Raw genomic sequence first — 7,655 nt, 5'->3', positions numbered from 1 at the left:
TTTTGGAAACAGATTATGGTAAAAATAGAGAGCGAAAATAAGAAGTAAGCGCTTCTATACATGGATGCAGGGTGGTAGCAGCACGGAATTTACGAGATAGCTACCCCACTTCATCCCTTCATCCTACTTTCCTTGTCCTATCCTCAACAGGTGGTCGTTTTGCTCAACTTCTGTATAGTAATTTATAATTTAATTGATTTATGCCCCCAAGCATGCTTCTCGCAGTCTCGAGACACTGCTTTCGAGAAATGCATCATTTCACTCATCGACATATATAATAATTCTATTACAAATTCAATTTATTGTCATGTCTTACAAATCATCGTTATTCTTCTAGCATATCTTTAATTCTAAACGTCTCATGAGTTTCAGTAACTGTCACAAACTTTGTATAAAATATTACAAATCCGTAACAGTAATAATGCAATTAACTTAGATGAAGTCGATGTCAAATACAACGAATGTTTTAACTTGCATACAGTTTCACTTACATACTTAATACAGCTGCAATACATGCTTCTCAACCGAAAGAGTAACGTCAAATAAGATTTATTAGAGCGCACACCTTCGTTTCGTCTCTGACACGAGTGGCCATGAAATGTCAGAGAAAAATCACAGAACATGTGCATTTTCTTTTGCATCACTAGACCTTGAAAATTAACAAAACCCCCGCAAATTTCAAAGGGTACTTCTCATAAATCAGTCACATAAAGGAGTTATAGAAATCTATTATTGCAAATTCAGATTTTTCACATTGAAGACATACGTTTTAATTTCAAGTTTCTTTTATCTGTGAATTTTCAAAAATCATTCTTTTAATTACGTATAGAAATACATGAAAATACTACGTTACACATTAAAAAGTATATAAAAAATGATCTATATTCTATACATAGCGCCATAAAAAAAAAGGAAAACGAAGCGTTAGTAAAAAGCTTAAATTTATATAAGTAGCATTTATACGGCATTACTTAGCATACGTAGCTGATAGCATCTTTATCGATGTAACATCGGTAAATTAAAGGTGCTTCGCGACGGATCATTAGGAGATAGATATAGAACTCTAGTCGAATCATGAGCGTCTTATCGGGCTCCTAAATCGCGGCAAAGAAAACAAGACTTGCCTCAATCCAACTTACTTGATGAACTCACCGACGAGTTCATAGTTCACGTGCGACGACGATGCAGTCGACACCTGGAAAGTTTTAGATCTTTTTGTTGCTTCTTAAGAATGTCTACTTCCAGTTTCTCTAATCGTAATTTGTTTGTGCCTTGTTTCTTTTATTGCTTCGAGATTAAAAACTCATTTTAGCAAAAGCAATTTTACTAAGTCATTAATAATATCCTTTTAAATAGCAGAAGTATTAAAATTTTACCGTTCAGGGCGAAAACTACAAAATTAAGTGAGCCTTCTACACTTTTTATTCGATGTATCTTTATACATGTATTCAGCAATAATTGATTCTTCCTCGAAAAGGAAGAGTCGTCGTGTTGCCATTTTAATTTCATTGAATTTACTTTTGAGCATTTCCATAGTTTTTTCTTTTCCGTGAGGAAAATGTCGCGAGTAGCAAGGAGAATTGCCTTGAGAATTTTCGGAAGGGCTCGTTCGCAACCCCGTATAACGCGAAATTTGAGTGACAGGCCTTAACAAAAGCAGAAGTATCCCTCGGTCCGGAATGGTACGGGCCAAGACAGAACCGCATCCTCCGATCATCGGGTTCTTTCTATTCTCGCGGGGGCGCTCTCGCACACACCGCGTTAACCCCTCTAGCAAAACTATTACAATTCCTGGTATGGCGAAGCGCGTTTCCCTCCTTTCTAGCATCCCCATCCCGCCGCCTATCTACGCCACCTCCCTTCTTCTCGTTCTCGCAGTTCCCCGCAACCCATGTCCCGGCCCCTTCCTCGCCATGTTGGCATCGCGCCCGTCAAGGGAGATTTATAGCAACTCGAATTCCTCGACTACTAGTCGGCCGTAGTTGAAGGAAGAGAGGCCGAAGAGAAGCAAAGAGTGAAAGGGGGTGCTGCTCCGCGGTTCCGGAGAACCTGGAGAGCCCTCTGAGGGTATGTGGCTGGCGGCGGTGGTATTGGGTGACGTTGGGCGGCCGACGGGTGGATGGGTTTGGTAGCTCGGAGGGGAAGGCACTCGTCACTCCGACGTGACGGCCGCAGAACTCGGCTGGTACTCCATCGCCTACTCACCTAACCCGCCGACGTTGCTGCTTACGCTACCTGAAACTGGTGTTGGTGCTTGAGGCGTGCTAGTTTTCGCGATACTGTTTCACGAAACGACATAAGACGCTCGCAGCAACGATTTCGTCACGTTATCATATAACGTAGTTACACAGTATTATGGCAATCAGTTTATTTTCAAATCGACACCATCGACTTGCCTATAAAACTTAATTTTGCCCAATGTATTCTCCATTAGATTATTAATTACATCTCACCGAAACGAGTTATTTTTGATAAAAATAACTGAATATTTTACGATCGAGCCGAGTGGGAATTTGATCGTTAAAAAAAAGCGCGAACGAAATAGTTTTCTCTCTTCGTGATGCGAATTGTACAGATGAAGAAAAGGGGAAGGCAGATATCAATCACACGGGTAGTGACGGGCTGAGATTTGGTAGCAGCTTCCAAGCCGAGGAGTAGCACGGGAAGTTCTACCCGCAAACAACTCCGTCTATTCCATCATTATTTTTCTGAGACGCCCGCTGTATTGATTCACAAGTTATCAACGTGTCAACGCGAGCCCTCATTCCGACGAACGCTTATTAAATTATCGGAATGAGAGATTACTACCAGAGTACTTAATAATAATTAATTTTAATTATTATACGTAATAACAAATTTTATAATAATTCAAATGATTTTTTAATACATTTTCTCTATTTATACTTTATTGACGGCTTGACACAATGAGGCACCTTTATATGAAAATTTGTAAAAAAAATCTAGATAAATCAATACTTTTCTTTTTCACATAAATCCGCTTTCTAGGTATTTTATACATAGATATCTTCACGTTGTGAATTCAGCCGACGTCATCTTCCATAAAGAAAGAATTGTCCTTCTTTGACCAATATCAGTTACATATTTCAGAATACTGGACCCATGGGAGTTGAACGGTTAGGTAAGACAGACAGCGAGGTTGCGCGCCATAGCACCTGCAAATGCGATGTGACGTCTACAGTAGGTCGAGAGGAATTATTATAATACGATCTACTGTAGATATGCGCTAACCAGACGTTTGAGATGCCAGAAAATCCGGATATGTAATAATAACGAATTTTTTGTTTTTTATTTATTGTACTTATATTATTATGTACTCTGTATCGCGTTGTACTTGTAGATTACCTGCGGAAAAGAATCATCGCTGTTTCTCTTTAATATACATATGTATGTCTATTACCGCGAATAATGTTAATTTTAATTAATTTTAGAAAATTTGACCAGATCGTCGGATGTTGTTTCGAATTCGATTATGTTTCTAGAAATCAGAAATTGTGCCATCTACGATAAACAGCTGAACAGTTTACCGCTGAAACTCTTTAACACGTAGTCGGTAACACTTTGTCGAAGAGATACCACATTTAATATATTGGTCCACAAATCTCACACAATAGTTCACTGAATGTCTGAAAGATGGCAATATAAGCTGAACGCAGCCATCATGAATCAAATTGTGTCGAAAAGAAGTGGGGGATGATGGTGACGAGAGGTGGTCCTTTGTTGGTTAAGCCTACTACTCAAAGGGTGGAGTTTACCGCACGCGGCCTACTACCTGCAGTTGCAGCATTGGCGTAGAACAGCAAAATGCAGTATTTAATAAAAGTAAAAAAATATGAAAATAAATTATATGTATATTACATATGCATATTTAATATCGCCTTAAATGTATCTTAAACGTCACATATAAGTATATTTAGTTGATTGTTTATTGTTTACTTTATACGTTAACTTTTATAATAATTTTTCTCCTTTAGCAAATTATTTAACTATAAAAATAAAATGAGTTTTGTTCTATCAAATACCTTCTACTGTAATATTGAATAATTTTAATAAGTTATAGTACAGAAATTTTATTATCGTAATAAATATGCAACGTCAGTTGCAGCGAAACTATTGTTGCTGCAATCAACAACAAGAACAGAAATCGTTTTATTCTTATAGTTAAATAGTTTGCTCATTGAGAAAAATTATTTATTAATAGTGTTAGTGTTCTTAACAAATAGCATTGCTGTCCATATAATAACTGACATAATTGACTTGAGATAGCATAAAATATATTATGCTAGCAAATTATTTTTCTCCGTGCAGGGTCTGTAAATTGAATAAGTTTTTAACTTGCCTGTCCATCAAGGTCGATCTAAGCAGTTACCATCTGTGTGTCGATCAGTTTAATACCAGAGTTGCAATCGGTAATCCATCTCTCATGGTAAAATGTTGGGACAGCCTTTCTGGTTCACCCTGTATAAGCACAAAAACTTATACCTTTTAATGTCGATAACATATCTTTGGGGAAGAATTCTCGTAACAATTATATCATTCGAAGTCTTACCATAACTTCTCTTCTATATCTGCTAGCAATAATTGAATCATCAATTAATAATTAAATTGTAGAACGTAATTTTACTGAAACAGCTATCTTGAAAAGAAATGACATCTCTACTGGAACAAGACGTATTGTTTTTAATCAAATATATTATACATATACTTTAAATCTAATATAATGATGATATGTACAGAAGATAAAAGAAAGTTTTAAGATCTTTTCTACTTTCTTGCAGTACATACATGATTCTTCTCACGTGGAATGAAACGAAGTTTGGTCACTAAGGTTTCTACTTTAACTACTTATGCTTTTGTGCCGGAAGCAAGACTTCAAAAAGATGAAGCTGTATTAAAAACAGGAGAATTAAAAAAAATTGTTTCTAGATATAGATATATTTATTGCAACACGTCAAATATAGTAAAATATTATAAAAAGAATTTTGATAATTGTTTTGTAAAATTGTATAATTTTTATTTTAATAGCTACCACAGATAATTAAATGATAACTTTGTATATGTATGAATTACAACTTTATCAATTTATACATATATTTTTTAATTATATACATCAAATCTAGTAACAGTATCCGTTTTAACAAAACCATATTCTCATAAATAACTTTATTAGAGTTTAATGTTTTGATCTTCAACTATTGCTTCAAGATCTGCAACTATTGCTACACAAGTGCACAAATTATACGATAAATCAAAGTAATAATTTACAATTTGCATAGTGCTCAAATTATGCAAAATCCCATAGATAAATAAAATTGATTACTTTGCGATCTTTAACTGTACGTTTTAAAATAAACTTACTTTTAGTATCAAAAATAACAATTTTTTGGCAACATTAAGTAGGATTAAATTTCCATTTATAATATTAAATAGGATTAAATTGAACTGATATATAAAAACTTTTACTGCTTAAATGTACATATAATTGCAGGAATTTTCCAATTTTTCTTTTAAACAATACATAACTTTTTAATTTTCTTGAATAATCTTATAACATAAAAATTGTTTAACTAGATTATAATAATAAATTTGTTATAACAATAATAATTATGGAAAATTTAATTTTACGATATCAAAACTATTAATGCTACTTTTACCGTTAATAGTATCGAATTAACACCATCACTAGTTCTACCGCTAATGTTACCGTTAACGAATATTCAGGTATACGAAGTATACTGTGCATTCTATGATGTAGACCGACTCCCAGCATGAAACATCCTTACCTTTTCGAACCGCATCATAAATCTTACAATAGAAACGTACAAAATTCGGTATACCTGAAGCTAGAAAGCATTTTGTGCAAACATAAGTTTTAAACAAGCGCAATATGTTTCTTTTATATTGCTGTTACAAATAGCAAATGCAAAAAAATTGATTTGCTGAATTTAATATAATGCATTTCATTATACATATATTGAGATATTGTAAAATACGAAAGAAAATGTGAGAAACTTAAATACCGACGAGATATGTTTTTGCCACGCAAATAGGTACTGCTCACTATACGTTTAATAAAGATATTGCTTCTTTTTGTTATCTTTTGTTACAATTTTTCTTTTTAATGATTATCGCACATATATCAGGTGGGATGTATATATTATGTTTCATACAAAACTGTTAAATTATATAATAGTTTGTTTGAAATGATAAAAGAACCGCTATGTCAGAAATACCGCGTACAAAATGGCTAGATTATATTTTTCGAAATAACACTAATAGAAATGTATACAAAATAAGAATGGACCATCCGTATGCGTGCTACAGTATTATGGTTGTATTCACTTTATTTTGTCCGATACTATAGAGAGGTGGTGGTGGTGGTAACTGTCACCGAAGACAATTTATGTTAATGACTGTTCGTAACCGAGGAGAGCCGAGGTCGCTCGACAGAACAGTCTGCAGGTCGCCGTAGCAGCGGTCGGACACGAAGCTCTTTGCTCGACTTTCGAATCCTCCCCACTCTCCAACCCTGAATTCACCACCTTGCCGCGTCCTGACCGTTCCATCCCTACGATGGCGACGCCCAGCGTCGATTCGTGCGCATTTTCATCCCCAGCTCGGAGATTCGTTCTCCCATGGACGCCTGTGTGCATATCAAATGGAAATCAGTTTTGTGACAAATCAGTGTATCAACGGAAAATTTGTGCCATGCCGAGGATAGTTTGACGAGCGATCATTGGTAAGTTTTTGTTCTCGTTTCATTTATTGTTAAAATCTATTCGCTGTCATTTGCGAGAGAAGCGGCGTACCCAAATTTAACGGCGTAGTAAACTAAAGGATCTCTCGAAACCCGGCCTTAAAATCCATAAAAAGGAATACGATACGTTTCGATTCATTCAGGAAGATGTAAATGCCTGTTTAAAACTGGCATCGAAGGGAACAGAAGAGATTTTGACGTATACGTATCACATCGGTATCCTACGTGCTCTTGATACTGTCTATTTTTATCGAACGAGAACCGAAAATGGCTACATAGATACAGAAAAATAATTTGCTTTAATCCACGAAACTACAAGTCCTAGATGATAACTATTAATGTTACTTGCGTTTCTTTCAAAATTTGTAGAGAAAAATCTCTTCTATTTTATATAATTATATTGTTAATACATGACATACATATTTATTATCAAGTGCTTACGGAAGAAAAGCAGGAAATGCGAAATCAAAATTTATTATTGTTGCTTCAAATACCTACGCTTTAAATTAATACAAAATGGCCGTACCTTCATTTTGTTTATCACAACATATTTACATTGGAAATAATACTTTACGTATACGTTCTCTAAAATACGCGGTAAATAGAATTCTCTCGTTCAACCTAAATAATCTCAATAACTCGTTCACGTATGATGGATTAAAGCGCGATTCAAAGCATACAACGTTGTTAATCGTATAGTGCTTGTGTCCTTCTATTGATTAACTTAATATTATCAGAAAGTAATTTTATTTAATTAAAGTAAAGCAGCTTGAACGTTTCATAGGAGAAACGAAATGCAATTATTCCATCAGGCTCTGCTCAGAGTTTAATCTCAATCGTACGAGATTATGAAAGAAATTTGATATAATTTTAGTCTTCC

The sequence above is a fragment of the Vollenhovia emeryi genome, unplaced genomic scaffold (assembly GCF_000949405.1).
Source record: "Vollenhovia emeryi isolate VEMERY1.0 unplaced genomic scaffold, V.emery_V1.0 DF939174.1, whole genome shotgun sequence".
Classification (NCBI taxonomy): Eukaryota; Metazoa; Arthropoda; class Insecta; order Hymenoptera; family Formicidae; genus Vollenhovia; species Vollenhovia emeryi.
This window is presented reverse-complemented; position numbering follows the sequence as displayed.